Here is a 19,150-nt window from a genome sequence, read left to right on the forward strand (position 1 = left end):
AGAGATACAGAGTGTTGCCGCATTACGAAGCAATGCTTTAGCAGAGCGCGAATGTCTGTGTGGCAGCGAATGCAGTTCCAAGGGACAGTGAAAACCAGCTACAGCTTTCAGTGCTGGCAGCTTTCCTGTGGGCGCAATCTCTGGACGTTTCCAATTTGGCAGCCGTGCTCTGCCAGAGGGAGATACAGAGTGTTGCCCCATTACGAAGCAATGCTTTAGCAGAGCGCGAATGTCTGTGTGGCAGCAAATGCAGTTCCAAGGGACAGTGAAAACCAGCTACAGCTTTCAGTGCTGGCAGCCCTCCTGTGGGCGCAATCTCTGGACGTTTCCAATTTCACTGCCAGTCACTGGGAGAAAGTCATACAGAGTGTAGCCCCATTACGAAGCAAAGCTTTAGCAGAGCGCGAATGTCTGTGTGGCAGCGAATGCAGTTCCAAGGGACAGTGAAAACCAGCTAGAGCTTTCAGTGCTGGCAGCTTTCCTGTGGGCGCAATCTCTGGACGTTTTCAATTTGGCAGCCGGGCACTGGGAGAAAGTCATACAGAGTGTTGCCCCATTATCTAGGAATGCTTTTGTAGAGCGCGAATGTCTGTGTGGCAACGAATGCAGTTCCAAGGGACAGTGAAAACGAGCTACAGCTTTCAGTGCTGGCAGCTTTCCTGTGGGCGCAATCTCTGGACGTTTCCAATTTCACTGCCGGGCTCTGCCAGAGAGAGATACAGAGTGTTGCCCCATAACGAAGCAATGCTTTAGCAGAGCGCGAATGTCTGTGTGGCAGCAAATGCAGTTCCAAGGGACAGTGAAAACCAGCTACAGCTTTCAGAGCTGGCAGCTTTCCTGTGGGCACAATCTCTGGACGTTTCCAATTTCACTGCCGGACTCTGCCAGAGAGAGATACAGAGTGTTGCCCCATTACGAAGCAAAGCTTTAGCAGAGCGCGAATGTCTGTAAGGCAGCGAATGCAGTTCTAAGGGACAGTGAAAACCAGCTAGAGCTTTCAGTGCTGGCAGCTTTCCTGTGGGCGCAATCTCTGGACGTTTCCAATTTGGCAGCCGGGCTCTGCCAGAGAGAGATACAGAGTGTTTCCCCATTACGAAGCAAAGCTTTAGCAGAGCGCGAATGTCTGTGTGGCAGCGAATGCAGTTCCAAGGGACAGTGAAAACCAGCTACAGCTTTCAGTGCTGGCAGCTTTCCTGTGGGCGCAATCTCTGGACGTTTCCAATTTCACTGCCAGGCACTGGGAGAAAGTCATACAGAGTGTTCCCCCATTAGGAAGCAAAGCTTTAGCAGAGCGTGAATGTCTGTGTGGCAGCGAATGCAGTTCCAAGGGACAGTGAAAACCAGCTACAGCTTTCAGTGCTGGCAGCTTTCCTGTGGGCGCAATCTCTGAACGTTTCCAATGTCACTGCCAGGCACTGGGAGAAAGTCATACAGAGTGTTGCCCCATTATCTAGGAATGCTTTTGTAGAGCGCGAATGTCTGTGTGGCAGCGAATGCAGTTCCAAGGGACAGTGAAAACCAGCTACAGCTTTCAGTGCTGGCAGCTTTCCTGTGGGCACAATCTCTGGACGTTTCCAATTTGACAGCCGGGCTCTGCCAGAGAGAGATACAGAGTGTTGCCCCATTAGGAAGCAAAGCTTTAGCAGAGCGCGAATGTCTGTGTGGCAGCGAATGCAGTTCCAAGGGACAGTGAAAACCAGCTACAGCTTTCAGTGCTGGCAGCTTTCCTGTGGGCGCAATCTCTGGACGTTTCCAATTTCACTGCCAGGCACTGGGAGAAAGTCATACAGAGTGTTCCCCCATTAGGAAGCAAAGCTTTAGCAGAGCGTGAATGTCTGTGTGGCAGCGAATGCAGTTCCAAGGGACAGTGAAAACCAGCTACAGCTTTCAGTGCTGGCAGCTTTCCTGTGGGCGCAATCTCTGGACGTTTCCAATGTCACTGCCAGGCACTGGGAGAAAGTCATACAGAGTGTTGCCCCATTATCTAGGAATGCTTTTGTAGAGCGCGAATGTCTGTGTGGCAGCGAATGCAGTTCCAAGGGACAGTGAAAACCAGCTACAGCTTTCAGTGCTGGCAGCTTTCCTGTGGGCGCAATCTCTGGACGTTTCCAATTTCACTGCCGGGCTCTGCCAGAGAGAGATACAGAGTGTTGCCCCATAACGAAGCAATGCTTTAGCAGAGCGCGAATGTCTGTGTGGCAGCGAATGCAGTTCCAAGGGACAGTGAAAACCAGCTACAGCTTTCAGTGCTGGCAGCTTTCCTGTGGGCGCAATCTCTGGACGTTTCCAATTTCACTGCCAGGCACTGGGAGAAAGTCATACAGAGTGTTGCCCCATTATCTAGGAATGCTTTTGTAGAGCGCGAATGTCTGTGTGGCAGCGAATGCAGTTCCAAGGGACAGTGAAAACCAGCTACAGCTTTCAGTGCTGGCAGCTTTCCTGTGGGCGCAATCTCTGGACGTTTCCAATTTCACTGCCAGGCACTGGGAGAAAGTCATACAGAGTGTTGCCCCATTAGGAAGCAAAGCTTTAGCAGAGCGTGAATGTCTGTGTGGCAGCGAATGCAGTTCCAAGGGACAGTGAAAACGAGCTACAGCTTTCAGTGCTGGCAGCTTTCCTGTGGGCGCAATCTCTGGACGTTTCCAATTTCACTGCCGGGCTCTGCCAGAGAGAGATACAGAGTGTTGCCCCATTACGAAGCAATGCTTTAGCAGAGCGCGAATGTCTGTGTGGCAGCGAATGCAGTTCCAAGGGACAGTGAAAACCAGCTACAGCTTTCAGTGCTGGCAGCTTTCCTGTGGGCGCAATCTCTGGACGTTTCCAATTTCACTGCCGGGCTCTGCCAGAGAGAGATACAGAGTGTTGCCCCATTAGGAAGCAAAGCTTTAGCAGAGCGCGAATGTCTGTGTGGCAGCGAATGCAGTTCCAAGGGACAGTGAAAACCAGCTACAGCTTTCAGTGCTGGCAGCTTTCCTGTGGGCGCAATCTCTGGACGTTTCCAATTTCACTGCCGGGCTCTGCCAGAGAGAGATACAGAGTGTTGCCCCATTAGGAAGCAAAGCTTTAGCAGAGCGCGAATTTCTGTGTGGCAGCGAATGCAGTTCCAAGGGACAGTGAAAACCAGCTACAGCTTTCAGTGCTGGCAGCTTTCCTGTGGGCGCAATCTCTGGACGTTTCCAATTTGGCAGCCGGGCTCTGCCACAGAGAGATACAGAGTGTTGCCCCATTAGGAAGCAATGCTTTAGCAGAGCGCGAATGTCTGTGTGGCAGCGAATGCTGTTCCAAGGGACAGTGAAAACCAGCTAGACCTTTCAGTGCTGGCAGCTTTCCTGTGGGCGCAATCTCTGGACGTTTCCAATTTCACTGCCGGGCTCTGCCAGAGAGAGATACAGAGTGTTGCCCCATTAGGAAGCAAAGCTTTAGCAGAGCGCGAATGTCTGTGTGGCAGCGAATGCAGTTCCAAGGGACAGTGAAAACCAGCTACAGCTGTCAGTGCTGGCAGCTTTCCTGTGGGCGCAATCTCTGGACGTTTCCAATTTGGCAGCCGGGCTCTGCCAGAGAGAGATACAGAGTGTTGCCCCATTAGGAAGCAAAGCTTTAGCAGAGCGCGAATGTCTGTGTGGCAGCGAATGCAGTTCCAAGGGACAGTGAAAACGAGCTACAGCTTTCAGTGCTGGCAGCTTTCCTGTGGGCGCAATCTCTGGACGTTTCCAATTTCACTGCCAGGCACTGGGAGAAAGTCATACAGAGTGTTCCCCCATTAGGAAGCAAAGCTTTAGCAGAGCGCGAATGTCTGTGTGGCAGCGAATGCAGTTCCAAGGGACAGTGAAAACCCGCTACATCTTTCAGTGCTGGCAGCTTTCCTGTGGGCGCAATCTCTGGACGTTTCCAATTTGGCAGCCGGGCTCTGCCAGAGAGAGATACAGAGTGTTGCCCCATTACGAAGCAATGCTTTAGCAGAGCGCGAATGTCTGTCTACCAGCGAATGCAGTTCCAAGGGACAGTGAAAACCAGCTACATCTTTCAGTGCTGGCAGCTTTCCTGTGGGCGCAATCTCTGGACGTTTCCAATTTCACTGCCTGGCTCTGCCAGAGAGAGATACAGAGTGTTGCCCCATTAGGAAGCAAAGCTTTAGCAGAGCGCGAATGTCTGTGTGGCAGCGAATGCAGTTCCAAGGGACAGTGAAAACCAGCTAGAGCTTTCAGTGCTGGCAGCTTTCCTGTGGGCGCAATCTCTGGACGTTTTCAATTTGGCAGCCGGGCACTGGGAGAAAGTCATACAGAGTGTTGCCCCATTATCTAGGAATGCTTTTGTAGAGCGCGAATGTCTGTGTGGCAACGAATGCAGTTCCAAGGGACAGTGAAAACGAGCTACAGCTTTCAGTGCTGGCAGCTTTCCTGTGGGCGCAATCTCTGGACGTTTCCAATTTCACTGCCGGGCTCTGCCAGAGAGAGATACAGAGTGTTGCCCCATAACGAAGCAATGCTTTAGCAGAGCGCGAATGTCTGTGTGGCAGCAAATGCAGTTCCAAGGGACAGTGAAAACCAGCTACAGCTTTCAGAGCTGGCAGCTTTCCTGTGGGCACAATCTCTGGACGTTTCCAATTTCACTGCCGGACTCTGCCAGAGAGAGATACAGAGTGTTGCCCCATTACGAAGCAAAGCTTTAGCAGAGCGCGAATGTCTGTAAGGCAGCGAATGCAGTTCTAAGGGACAGTGAAAACCAGCTAGAGCTTTCAGTGCTGGCAGCTTTCCTGTGGGCGCAATCTCTGGACGTTTCCAATTTGGCAGCCGGGCTCTGCCAGAGAGAGATACAGAGTGTTTCCCCATTACGAAGCAAAGCTTTAGCAGAGCGCGAATGTCTGTGTGGCAGCGAATGCAGTTCCAAGGGACAGTGAAAACCAGCTACAGCTTTCAGTGCTGGCAGCTTTCCTGTGGGCGCAATCTCTGGACGTTTCCAATTTCACTGCCAGGCACTGGGAGAAAGTCATACAGAGTGTTCCCCCATTAGGAAGCAAAGCTTTAGCAGAGCGTGAATGTCTGTGTGGCAGCGAATGCAGTTCCAAGGGACAGTGAAAACCAGCTACAGCTTTCAGTGCTGGCAGCTTTCCTGTGGGCGCAATCTCTGAACGTTTCCAATGTCACTGCCAGGCACTGGGAGAAAGTCATACAGAGTGTTGCCCCATTATCTAGGAATGCTTTTGTAGAGCGCGAATGTCTGTGTGGCAGCGAATGCAGTTCCAAGGGACAGTGAAAACCAGCTACAGCTTTCAGTGCTGGCAGGTTTCCTGTGGGCACAATCTCTGGACGTTTCCAATTTGACAGCCGGGCTCTGCCAGAGAGAGATACAGAGTGTTGCCCCATTAGGAAGCAAAGCTTTAGCAGAGCGCGAATGTCTGTGTGGCAGCGAATGCAGTTCCAAGGGACAGTGAAAACCAGCTACAGTTTTCAGTGCTGGCAGCTTTCCTGTGGGCGCAATCTCTGGACGTTTCCAATTTCACTGCCGGGCTCTGCCAGAGAGAGATACAGAGTGTTTCCCCATTAGGAAGCAAAGCTTTAGCAGAGCGCGAATTTCTGTGTGGCAGCGAATGCAGTTCCAAGGGACAGTGAAAACCAGCTACAGCTTTCAGTGCTGGCAGCTTTCCTGTGGGCGCAATCTCTGGACGTTTCCAATTTGGCAGCCGGGCTCTGCCACAGAGAGATACAGAGTGTTGCCCCATTAGGAAGCAATGCTTTAGCAGAGCGCGAATGTCTGTGTGGCAGCGAATGCTGTTCCAAGGGACAGTGAAAACCAGCTAGACCTTTCAGTGCTGGCAGCTTTCCTGTGGGCGCAATCTCTGGACGTTTCCAATTTCACTGCCGGGCTCTGCCAGAGAGAGATACAGAGTGTTGCCCCATTAGGAAGCAAAGCTTTAGCAGAGCGCGAATGTCTGTGTGGCAGCGAATGCAGTTCCAAGGGACAGTGAAAACCAGCTACAGCTGTCAGTGCTGGCAGCTTTCCTGTGGGCGCAATCTCTGGACGTTTCCAATTTGGCAGCCGGGCTCTGCCAGAGAGAGATACAGAGTGTTGCCCCATTAGGAAGCAAAGCTTTAGCAGAGCGCGAATGTCTGTGTGGCAGCGAATGCAGTTCCAAGGGACAGTGAAAACGAGCTACAGCTTTCAGTGCTGGCAGCTTTCCTGTGGGCGCAATCTCTGGACGTTTCCAATTTCACTGCCAGGCACTGGGAGAAAGTCATACAGAGTGTTCCCCCATTAGGAAGCAAAGCTTTAGCAGAGCGCGAATGTCTGTGTGGCAGCGAATGCAGTTCCAAGGGACAGTGAAAACCCGCTACATCTTTCAGTGCTGGCAGCTTTCCTGTGGGCGCAATCTCTGGACGTTTCCAATTTCACTGCCGGGCTCTGCCAGAGAGAGATACAGAGTGTTGCCCCATAACGAAGCAATGCTTTAGCAGAGCGCGAATGTCTGTGTGGCAGCAAATGCAGTTCCAAGGGACAGTGAAAACCAGCTACATCTTTCAGAGCTGGCAGCTTTCCTGTGGGCACAATCTCTGGACGTTTCCAATTTCACTGCCGGACTCTGCCAGAGAGAGATACAGAGTGTTGCCCCATTACGAAGCAAAGCTTTAGCAGAGCGCGAATGTCTGTAAGGCAGCGAATGCAGTTCCAAGGGACAGTGAAAACCAGCTAGAGCTTTCAGTGCTGGCAGCTTTCCTGTGGGCGCAATCTCTGGACGTTTCCAATTTGGCAGCCGGGCTCTGCCAGAGAGAGATACAGAGTGTTTCCCCATTACGAAGCAAAGCTTTAGCAGAGCGCGAATGTCTGTGTGGCAGCGAATGCAGTTCCAAGGGACAGTGAAAACCAGCTACAGCTTTCAGTGCTGGCAGCTTTCCTGTGGGCGCAATCTCTGGACGTTTCCAATTTCACTGCCAGGCACTGGGAGAAAGTCATACAGAGTGTTCCCCCATTAGGAAGCAAAGCTTTAGCAGAGCGTGAATGTCTGTGTGGCAGCGAATGCAGTTCCAAGGGACAGTGAAAACCAGCTACAGCTTTCAGTGCTGGCAGCTTTCCTGTGGGCGCAATCTCTGAACGTTTCCAATGTCACTGCCAGCACTGGGAGAAAGTCATACAGAGTGTTGGCCCATTATCTAGGAATGCTTTTGTAGAGCGCGAATGTCTGTGTGGCAGCGAATGCAGTTCCAAGGGACAGTGAAAACCAGCTACAGCTTTCAGTGCTGGCAGGTTTCCTGTGGGCGCAATCTCTGGACGTTTCCAATTTGACAGCCGGGCTCTGCCAGAGAGAGATACAGAGTGTTGCCCCATTAGGAAGCAAAGCTTTAGCAGAGCGCGAATGTCTGTGTGGCAGCGAATGCAGTTCCAAGGGACAGTGAAAACCAGCTACAGCTTTCAGTGCTGGCAGCTTTCCTGTGGGCGCAATCTCTGGACGTTTCCAATTTCACTGCCGGGCTCTGCCAGAGAGAGATACAGAGTGTTGCCCCATTACGAAGCAATGCTTTAGCAGAGCGCGAATGTCTGTGTGGCAGTGAATGCAGTTCCAAGGGACAGTGAAAACCAGCTAGAGCTTTCAGTGCTGGCAGCTTTCCTGTGGGCGCAATCTCTGGACGTTTCCAATTTCACTGCCAGGCACTGGGAGAAAGTCATACAGAGTGTTCCCCCTTTACCAAGTAAAGCTTCAGCAGAATGCAAATGTCTGTGTGGCAGCGAATGCAGTTCCAAGGGACAGTGAAAACCAGCTACAGCTTTCAGTGCTGGCAGCTTTCCTGTGGGCGCAATCTCTGGACGTTTCCAATTTCACTGCCAGGCACTGGGAGAAAGTCATACAGAGTGTTGCCCCATTATCTAGGAATGCTTTTGTAGAGCGCGAATGTCTGTGTGGCAGCGAATGCAGTTCCAAGGGACAGTGAAAACCAGCTACAGCTTTCAGTGCTGGCAGGTTTCCTGTGGGCACAATCTCTGGACGTTTCCAATTTGACAGCCGGGCTCTGCCAGAGAGAGATACAGAGTGTTGCCCCATTAGGAAGCAAAGCTTTAGCAGAGCGCGAATGTCTGTGTGGCAGCGAATGCAGTTCCAAGGGACAGTGAAAACCAGCTACAGTTTTCAGTGCTGGCAGCTTTCCTGTGGGCGCAATCTCTGGACGTTTCCAATTTCACTGCCGGGCTCTGCCAGAGAGAGATACAGAGTGTTTCCCCATTAGGAAGCAAAGCTTTAGCAGAGCGCGAATTTCTGTGTGGCAGCGAATGCAGTTCCAAGGGACAGTGAAAACCAGCTACAGCTTTCAGTGCTGGCAGCTTTCCTGTGGGCGCAATCTCTGGACGTTTCCAATTTGGCAGCCGGGCTCTGCCACAGAGAGATACAGAGTGTTGCCCCATTAGGAAGCAATGCTTTAGCAGAGCGCGAATGTCTGTGTGGCAGCGAATGCTGTTCCAAGGGACAGTGAAAACCAGCTAGACCTTTCAGTGCTGGCAGCTTTCCTGTGGGCGCAATCTCTGGACGTTTCCAATTTCACTGCCGGGCTCTGCCAGAGAGAGATACAGAGTGTTGCCCCATTAGGAAGCAAAGCTTTAGCAGAGCGCGAATGTCTGTGTGGCAGCGAATGCAGTTCCAAGGGACAGTGAAAACCAGCTACAGCTGTCAGTGCTGGCAGCTTTCCTGTGGGCGCAATCTCTGGACGTTTCCAATTTGGCAGCCGGGCTCTGCCAGAGAGAGATACAGAGTGTTGCCCCATTAGGAAGCAAAGCTTTAGCAGAGCGCGAATGTCTGTGTGGCAGCGAATGCAGTTCCAAGGGACAGTGAAAACGAGCTACAGCTTTCAGTGCTGGCAGCTTTCCTGTGGGCGCAATCTCTGGACGTTTCCAATTTCACTGCCAGGCACTGGGAGAAAGTCATACAGAGTGTTCCCCCATTAGGAAGCAAAGCTTTAGCAGAGCGCGAATGTCTGTGTGGCAGCGAATGCAGTTCCAAGGGACAGTGAAAACCCGCTACATCTTTCAGTGCTGGCAGCTTTCCTGTGGGCGCAATCTCTGGACGTTTCCAATTTCACTGCCGGGCTCTGCCAGAGAGAGATACAGAGTGTTGCCCCATAACGAAGCAATGCTTTAGCAGAGCGCGAATGTCTGTGTGGCAGCAAATGCAGTTCCAAGGGACAGTGAAAACCAGCTACATCTTTCAGAGCTGGCAGCTTTCCTGTGGGCACAATCTCTGGACGTTTCCAATTTCACTGCCGGACTCTGCCAGAGAGAGATACAGAGTGTTGCCCCATTACGAAGCAAAGCTTTAGCAGAGCGCGAATGTCTGTAAGGCAGCGAATGCAGTTCCAAGGGACAGTGAAAACCAGCTAGAGCTTTCAGTGCTGGCAGCTTTCCTGTGGGCGCAATCTCTGGACGTTTCCAATTTGGCAGCCGGGCTCTGCCAGAGAGAGATACAGAGTGTTTCCCCATTACGAAGCAAAGCTTTAGCAGAGCGCGAATGTCTGTGTGGCAGCGAATGCAGTTCCAAGGGACAGTGAAAACCAGCTACAGCTTTCAGTGCTGGCAGCTTTCCTGTGGGCGCAATCTCTGGACGTTTCCAATTTCACTGCCAGGCACTGGGAGAAAGTCATACAGAGTGTTCCCCCATTAGGAAGCAAAGCTTTAGCAGAGCGTGAATGTCTGTGTGGCAGCGAATGCAGTTCCAAGGGACAGTGAAAACCAGCTACAGCTTTCAGTGCTGGCAGCTTTCCTGTGGGCGCAATCTCTGAACGTTTCCAATGTCACTGCCAGCACTGGGAGAAAGTCATACAGAGTGTTGGCCCATTATCTAGGAATGCTTTTGTAGAGCGCGAATGTCTGTGTGGCAGCGAATGCAGTTCCAAGGGACAGTGAAAACCAGCTACAGCTTTCAGTGCTGGCAGGTTTCCTGTGGGCGCAATCTCTGGACGTTTCCAATTTGACAGCCGGGCTCTGCCAGAGAGAGATACAGAGTGTTGCCCCATTAGGAAGCAAAGCTTTAGCAGAGCGCGAATGTCTGTGTGGCAGCGAATGCAGTTCCAAGGGACAGTGAAAACCAGCTACAGCTTTCAGTGCTGGCAGCTTTCCTGTGGGCGCAATCTCTGGACGTTTCCAATTTCACTGCCGGGCTCTGCCAGAGAGAGATACAGAGTGTTGCCCCATTACGAAGCAATGCTTTAGCAGAGCGCGAATGTCTGTGTGGCAGTGAATGCAGTTCCAAGGGACAGTGAAAACCAGCTAGAGCTTTCAGTGCTGGCAGCTTTCCTGTGGGCGCAATCTCTGGACGTTTCCAATTTCACTGCCAGGCACTGGGAGAAAGTCATACAGAGTGTTCCCCCTTTACCAAGTAAAGCTTCAGCAGAATGCAAATGTCTGTGTGGCAGCGAATGCAGTTCCAAGGGACAGTGAAAACCAGCTACAGCTTTCAGTGCTGGCAGCTTTCCTGTGGGCGCAATCTCTGGACGTTTCCAATTTCACTGCCAGGCACTGGGAGAAAGTCATACAGAGTGTTGCCCCATTATCTAGGAATGCTTTTGTAGAGCGCGAATGTCTGTGTGGCAGCGAATGCAGTTCCAAGGGACAGTGAAAACCAGCTACAGATTTCAGTGCTGGCAGCTTTCCTGTGGGCGCAATCTCTGGACGTTTCCAATTTGACACCCGGGCTCTGCCAGAGATAGATACAGAGTGTTGCCCCATTAGGAAGCAAAGCTTTAGCAGAGCGCGAATGTCTGTGTGGCAGCAAATGCAGTTCCAAGGGACAGTGAAAACCAGCTACAGCTTTCAGTGCTGGCAGCTTTCCTGTGGGCACAATCTCTGAACGTTTCCAATTTCACTGCCAGGCACTGGGAGAAAGTCATACAGAGTGTTGCCCCATTATCTAGGAATGCTTTTGTAGAGCGCGAATGTCTGTGTGGCAGCGAATGCAGTTCCAAGGGACAGTGAAAACCAGCTACAGCTTTCAGTGCTGGCAGGTTTCCTGTGGGCGCAATCTCTGGACGTTTCCAATTTGACAGCCGGGCTCTGCCAGAGAGAGATACAGAGTGTTGCCCCATTAGGAAGCAAAGCTTTAGCAGAGCGCGAATGTCTGTGTGGCAGCGAATGCAGTTCCAAGGGACAGTGAAAACCAGCTAGAGCTTTCAGTGCTGGCAGCTTTCCTGTGGGCGCAATCTCTGGACGTTTCCAATTTCACTGCCAGGCACTGGGAGAAAGTCATACAGAGTGTTGCCCCATTAGGAAGCAAAGCTTTAGCAGAGCGCGAATGTCTGTGTGGCAGCGAATGCAGTTCCAAGGGACAGTGAAAACCAGCTACATCTTTCAGTGCTGGCAGCTTTCCTGTGGGCGCAATCTCTGGACGTTTCCAATTTGGCAGCCGGGCTCTGCCAGAGAGAGATACAGAGTGTTGCCCCATTAGGAAGCAAAGCTTTAGCAGAGCGCGAATTTCTGTGTGGCAGCGAATGCAGTTCCAAGGGACAGTGAAAACCAGCTACAGCTTTCAGTGCTGGCACCTTTCCTGTGGGCGCAATCTCTGGACGTTTCCAATTTCACTGCCGGGCTCTGCCAGAGAGAGATACAGAGTGTTGCCCCATTACGAAGCAATGCTTTAGCAGAGCGCGAATGTCTGTGTGGCAGCGAATGCAGTTCCAAGGGACAGTGAAAACCAGCTACAGCTTTCAGTGCTGGCAGCTTTCCTGTGGGCGCAATCTCTGGACGTTTCCAATTTCACTGCCGGGCTCTGCCAGAGAGAGATACAGAGTGTTGCCCCATTAGGAAGCAAAGCTTTAGCAGAGCGCGAATGTCTGTGTGGCAGCGAATGCAGTTCCAAGGGACAGTGAAAACCAGCTACAGCTTTCAGTGCTGGCAGCTTTCCTGTGGGCGCAATCTCTGGACGTTTCCAATTTCACTGCCGGGCTCTGCCAGAGAGAGATACAGAGTGTTGCCCCATTAGGAAGCAAAGCTTTAGCAGAGCGCGAATTTCTGTGTGGCAGCGAATGCAGTTCCAAGGGACAGTGAAAACCAGCTACAGCTTTCAGTGCTGGCAGCTTTCCTGTGGGCGCAATCTCTGGACGTTTCCAATTTGGCAGCCGGGCTCTGCCACAGAGAGATACAGAGTGTTGCCCCATTAGGAAGCAATGCTTTAGCAGAGCGCGAATGTCTGTGTGGCAGCGAATGCTGTTCCAAGGGACAGTGAAAACCAGCTAGACCTTTCAGTGCTGGCAGCTTTCCTGTGGGCGCAATCTCTGGACGTTTCCAATTTCACTGCCGGGCTCTGCCAGAGAGAGATACAGAGTGTTGCCCCATTAGGAAGCAAAGCTTTAGCAGAGCGCGAATGTCTGTGTGGCAGCGAATGCAGTTCCAAGGGACAGTGAAAACCAGCTACAGCTGTCAGTGCTGGCAGCTTTCCTGTGGGCGCAATCTCTGGACGTTTCCAATTTGGCAGCCGGGCTCTGCCAGAGAGAGATACAGAGTGTTGCCCCATTAGGAAGCAAAGCTTTAGCAGAGCGCGAATGTCTGTGTGGCAGCGAATGCAGTTCCAAGGGACAGTGAAAACGAGCTACAGCTTTCAGTGCTGGCAGCTTTCCTGTGGGCGCAATCTCTGGACGTTTCCAATTTCACTGCCAGGCACTGGGAGAAAGTCATACAGAGTGTTCCCCCATTAGGAAGCAAAGCTTTAGCAGAGCGCGAATGTCTGTGTGGCAGCGAATGCAGTTCCAAGGGACAGTGAAAACCCGCTACATCTTTCAGTGCTGCCAGCTTTCCTGTGGGCGCAATCTCTGGACGTTTCCAATTTGGCAGCCGGGCTCTGCCAGAGAGAGATACAGAGTGTTGCCCCATTACGAAGCAATGCTTTAGCAGAGCGCGAATGTCTGTCTACTAGCGAATGCAGTTCCAAGGGACAGTGAAAACCAGCTACAGCTTTCAGTGCTGGCAGCTTTCCTGTGGGCGCAATCTCTGGACGTTTCCAATTTCACTGCCTGGCTCTGCCAGAGAGAGATACAGAGTGTTGCCCCATTAGGAAGCAAAGCTTTAGCAGAGCGCGAATGTCTGTGTGGCAGCGAATGCAGTTCCAAGGGACAGTGAAAACCAGCTAGAGCTTTCAGTGCTGGCAGCTTTCCTGTGGGCGCAATCTCTGGACGTTTTCAATTTGGCAGCCGGGCACTGGGAGAAAGTCATACAGAGTGTTGCCGCATTATCTAGGAATGCTTTTGTAGAGCGCGAATGTCTGTGTGGCAACGAATGCAGTTCCAAGGGACAGTGAAAACGAGCTACAGCTTTCAGTGCTGGCAGCTTTCCTGTGGGCGCAATCTCTGGACGTTTCCAATTTCACTGCCGGGCTCTGCCAGAGAGAGATACAGAGTGTTGCCCCATAACGAAGCAATGCTTTAGCAGAGCGCGAATGTCTGTGTGGCAGCAAACGCAGTTCCAAGGGACAGTGAAAACCAGCTACAGCTTTCAGAGCTGGCAGCTTTCCTGTGGGCACAATCTCTGGACGTTTCCAATTTCACTGCCGGACTCTGCCAGAGAGAGATACAGAGTGTTGCCCCATTACGAAGCAAAGCTTTAGCAGAGCGCGAATGTCTGTAAGGCAGCGAATGCAGTTCTAAGGGACAGTGAAAACCAGCTAGAGCTTTCAGTGCTGGCAGCTTTCCTGTGGGCGCAATCTCTGGACGTTTCCAATTTGGCAGCCGGGCTCTGCCAGAGAGAGATACAGAGTGTTTCCCCATTACGAAGCAAAGCTTTAGCAGAGCGCGAATGTCTGTGTGGCAGCGAATGCAGTTCCAAGGGACAGTGAAAACCAGCTACAGCTTTCAGTGCTGGCAGCTTTCCTGTGGGCGCAATCTCTGGACGTTTCCAATTTCACTGCCAGGCACTGGGAGAAAGTCATACAGAGTGTTCCCCCATTAGGAAGCAAAGCTTTAGCAGAGCGTGAATGTCTGTGTGGCAGCGAATGCAGTTCCAAGGGACAGTGAAAACCAGCTACAGCTTTCAGTGCTGGCAGCTTTCCTGTGGGCGCAATCTCTGAACGTTTCCAATGTCACTGCCAGGCACTGGGAGAAAGTCATACAGAGTGTTGCCCCATTATCTAGGAATGCTTTTGTAGAGCGCGAATGTCTGTGTGGCAGCGAATGCAGTTCCAAGGGACAGTGAAAACCAGCTACAGCTTTCAGTGCTGGCAGGTTTCCTGTGGGCGCAATCTCTGGACGTTTCCAATTTGACAGCCGGGCTCTGCCAGAGAGAGATACAGAGTGTTGCCCCATTAGGAAGCAAAGCTTTAGCAGAGCGCGAATGTCTGTGTGGCAGCGAATGCAGTTCCAAGGGACAGTGAAAACCAGCTACAGCTTTCAGTGCTGGCAGCTTTCCTGTGGGCGCAATCTCTGGACGTTTCCAATTTCACTGCCGGGCTCTGCCAGAGAGAGATACAGAGTGTTGCCCCATTACGAAGCAATGCTTTAGCAGAGCGCGAATGTCTGTGTGGCAGTGAATGCAGTTCCAAGGGACAGTGAAAACCAGCTAGAGCTTTCAGTGCTGGCAGCTTTCCTGTGGGCGCAATCTCTGGACGTTTCCAATTTCACTGCCAGGCACTGGGAGAAAGTCATACAGAGTGTTCCCCCTTTACCAAGTAAAGCTTCAGCAGAATGCAAATGTCTGTGTGGCAGCGAATGCAGTTCCAAGGGACAGTGAAAACCAGCTACAGCTTTCAGTGCTGGCAGCTTTCCTGTGGGCGCAATCTCTGGACGTTTCCAATTTCACTGCCAGGCACTGGGAGAAAGTCATACAGAGTGTTGCCCCATTATCTAGGAATGCTTTTGTAGAGCGCGAATGTCTGTGTGGCAGCGAATGCAGTTCCAAGGGACAGTGAAAACCAGCTACAGATTTCAGTGCTGGCAGCTTTCCTGTGGGCGCAATCTCTGGACGTTTCCAATTTGACACCCGGGCTCTGCCAGAGATAGATACAGAGTGTTGCCCCATTAGGAAGCAAAGCTTTAGCAGAGCGCGAATGTCTGTGTGGCAGCAAATGCAGTTCCAAGGGACAGTGAAAACCAGCTACAGCTTTCAGTGCTGGCAGCTTTCCTGTGGGCACAATCTCTGAACGTTTCCAATTTCACTGCCAGGCACTGGGAGAAAGTCATACAGAGTGTTGCCCCATTATCTAGGAATGCTTTTGTAGAGCGCGAATGTCTGTGTGGCAGCGAATGCAGTTCCAAGGGACAGTGAAAACCAGCTACAGCTTTCAGTGCTGGCAGGTTTCCTGTGGGCGCAATCTCTGGACGTTTCCAATTTCACTGCCGGGCTCTGCCAGAGAGAGATACAGAGTGTTGCCCCATTAGGAAGCAAAGCTTTAGCAGAGCGCGAATGTCTGTGTGGCAGCGAATGCAGTTCCAAGGGACAGTGAAAACCAGCTAGAGCTTTCAGTGCTGGCAGCTTTCCTGTGGGCGCAATCTCTGGACGTTTCCAATTTCACTGCCAGGCACTGGGAGAAAGTCATACAGAGTGTTCCCCCATTAGGAAGCAAAGCTTTAGCAGAGCGTGAATGTCTGTGTGGCAGCGAATGCAGTTCCAAGGGACAGTGAAAACGAGCTACAGCTTTCAGTGCTGGCAGCTTTCCTGTGGGCGCAATCTCTGGACGTTTCCAATTTCACTGCCGGGCTCTGCCAGAGAGAGATACAGAATGTTGCCCCATTACGAAGCAATGCTTTAGCAGAGCGCGAATGTCTGTGTGGCAGCGAATGCAGTTCTAAGGGACAGTGAAAACCAGCTACAGCTTTCAGTGCTGGCAGCTTTCCTGTGGGCGCAATCTCTGGACGTTTCCAATTTCACTGCCGGGCTCTGCCAGAGAGAGATACAGAGTCTTGCCCCATTACGAAGCAATGCTTTAGCAGAGCGCGAATGTCTGTGTGGCAGCGAATGCAGTTCCAAGGGACAGTGAAAACCAGCTACATCTTTCAGTGCTGGCAACTTTCCTGTGGGCGCAATCTCTGGACGTTTCCAATTTGGCAGCCGGGCTCTGCCAGAGAGAGATACAGAGTGTTGCCCCATTAGGAAGCAAAGCTTTAGCAGAGCGCGAATGTCTGTGTGGCAGCGAATGCAGTTCCAAGGGACAGTGAAAACCAGCTACAGCTTTCAGTGCTGGCAGCTTTCCTGTGGGCGCAATCTCTGGACGTTTCCAATTTCACTGCCAGGCACTGGGAGAAAGTCATACAGAGTGTTCCCCCATTAGGAAGCAAAGCTTTAGCAGAGCGCGAATGTCTGTGTGGCAGCGAATGCAGTTCCAAGGGACAGTGAAAACCAGCTACATCTTTCAGTGCTGGCAGCTTTCCTGTGGGCGCAATCTCTGGACGTTTCCAATTTGGCAGCCGGGCTCTGCCAGAGAGAGATACAGAGTGTTGCCCCATTAGGAAGCAAAGCTTTAGCAGAGCGCGAATTTCTGTGTGGCAGCGAATGCAGTTCCAAGGGACAGTGAAAACCAGCTACAGCTTTCAGTGCTGGCACCTTTCCTGTGGGCGCAATCTCTGGACGTTTCCAATTTCACTGCCGGGCTCTGCCAGAGAGAGATACAGAGTGTTGCCCCATTACGAAGCAATGCTTTAGCAGAGCGCGAATGTCTGTGTGGCAGCGAATGCAGTTCCAAGGGACAGTGAAAACCAGCTACAGCTTTCAGTGCTGGCAGCTTTCCTGTGGGCGCAATCTCTGGACGTTTCCAATTTCACTGCCGGGCTCTGCCAGAGAGAGATACAGAGTGTTGCCCCATTAGGAAGCAAAGCTTTAGCAGAGCGCGAATGTCTGTGTGGCAGCGAATGCAGTTCCAAGGGACAGTGAAAACCAGCTACAGCTTTCAGTGCTGGCAGCTTTCCTGTGGGCGCAATCTCTGGACGTTTCCAATTTCACTGCCGGGCTCTGCCAGAGAGAGATACAGAGTGTTGCCCCATTAGGAAGCAAAGCTTTAGCAGAGCGCGAATTTCTGTGTGGCAGCGAATGCAGTTCCAAGGGACAGTGAAAACCAGCTACAGCTTTCAGTGCTGGCAGCTTTCCTGTGGGCGCAATCTCTGGACGTTTCCAATTTGGCAGCCGGGCTCTGCCACAGAGAGATACAGAGTGTTGCCCCATTAGGAAGCAATGCTTTAGCAGAGCGCGAATGTCTGTGTGGCAGCGAATGCTGTTCCAAGGGACAGTGAAAACCAGCTAGACCTTTCAGTGCTGGCAGCTTTCCTGTGGGCGCAATCTCTGGACGTTTCCAATTTCACTGCCGGGCTCTGCCAGAGAGAGATACAGAGTGTTGCCCCATTAGGAAGCAAAGCTTTAGCAGAGCGCGAATGTCTGTGTGGCAGCGAATGCAGTTCCAAGGGACAGTGAAAACCAGCTACAGCTTTCAGTGCTGGCAGCTTTCCTGTGGGCGCAATCTCTGGACGTTTCCAATTTCACTGGCGGGCTCTGCCAGAGAGAGATACAGAGTGTTGCCCCATAACGAAGCAATGCTTTAGCAGAGCGCGAATGTCTGTGTGGCAGCGAATGCAGTTCCAAGGGACAGTGAAAACCCGCTACATCTTTCAGTGCTGGCAGCTTTCCTGTGGGCGCAATCTCTGGACGTTTCCAATTTGGCAGCCGGGCTCTGCCAGAGAGAGATACAGAGTGTTGCCCCATTACGAAGCAATGCTTTAGCAGAGCGCGAATGTCTGTGTGGCAGCGAATGCAGTTCCAAGGGACAGTGAAAACCAGCTACAGCTTTCAGTGCTGGCAGCTTTCCTGTGGGCGCAATCTCTGGACGTTTCCAATTTCACTGCCTGGCTCTGCCAGAGAGAGATACAGAGTGTTGCCCCATTAGGAAGCAAAGCTTTAGCAGAGCGCGAATGTCTGTGTGGCAGCGAATGCAGTTCCAAGGGACAGTGAAAACCAGCTACAGCTTTCAGTGCTGGCAGCTTTCCTGTGGGCGCAATCTCTGGACGTTTTCAATTTGGCAGCCGGGCACTGGGAGAAAGTCATACAGAGTGTTGCCCCATTATCTAGGAATGCTTTTGTAGAGCGCGAATGTCTGTGTGGCAACGAATGCAGTTCCAAGGGACAGTGAAAACGAGCTACAGCTTTCAGTGCTGGCAGCTTTCCTGTGGGCGCAATCTCTGGACGTTTCCAATTTCACTGGCGGGCTCTGCCAGAGAGAGATACAGAGTGTTGCCCCATAACGAAGCAATGCTTTAGCAGAGCGCGAATGTCTGTGTGGCAGCAAATGCAGTTCCAAGGGACAGTGAAAACCAGCTACAGCTTTCAGAGCTGGCAGCTTTCCTGTGGGCACAATCTCTGGACGTTTCCAATTTCACTGCCGGACTCTGCCAGAGAGAGATACAGAGTGTTGCCCCATTACGAAGCAAAGCTTTAGCAGAGCGCGAATGTCTGTAAGGCAGCGAATGCAGTTCTAAGGGACAGTGAAAACCAGCTAGAGCTTTCAGTGCTGGCAGCTTTCCTGTGGGCGCAATCTCTGGACGTTTCCAATTTGGCAGCCGGGCTCTGCCAGAGAGAGATACAGAGTGTTTCCCCATTACGAAGCAAAGCTTTAGCAGAGCGCGAATGTCTGTGTGGCAGCGAATGCAGTTCCAAGGGACAGTGAAAACCAGCTACAGCTTTCAGTGCTGGCAGCTTTCCTGTGGGCGCAATCTCTGAACGTTTCCAATGTCACTGCCAGGCACTGGGAGAAAGTCATACAGAGTGTTGCCCCATTATCTAGGAATGCTTTTGTAGAGCGCGAATGTCTGTGTGGCAGCGAATGCAGTTCCAAGGGACAGTGAAAACCAGCTACAGCTTTCAGTGCTGGCAGGTTTCCTGTGGGCACAATCTCTGGACGTTTCCAATTTGACAGCCGGGCTCTGCCAGAGAGAGATACAGAGTGTTGCCCCATTAGGAAGCAAAGCTTTAGCAGAGCGCGAATGTCTGTGTGGCAGCGAATGCAGTTCCAAGGGACAGTGAAAACCAGCTACAGCTTTCAGTGCTGGCAGCTTTCCTGTGGGCGCAATCTCTGGACGTTTCCAATTTCACTGCCGGGCTCTGCCAGAGAGAGATACAGAGTCTTGCCCCATTACGAAGCAATGCTTTAGCAGAGCGCGAATGTCTGTGTGGCAGCGAATGCAGTTCCAAGGGACAGTGAAAACCAGCTACATCT

This window comes from Mycteria americana, unplaced genomic scaffold, assembly GCF_035582795.1.
Source record: "Mycteria americana isolate JAX WOST 10 ecotype Jacksonville Zoo and Gardens unplaced genomic scaffold, USCA_MyAme_1.0 Scaffold_35, whole genome shotgun sequence".
Classification (NCBI taxonomy): domain Eukaryota; kingdom Metazoa; phylum Chordata; class Aves; order Ciconiiformes; family Ciconiidae; genus Mycteria; species Mycteria americana.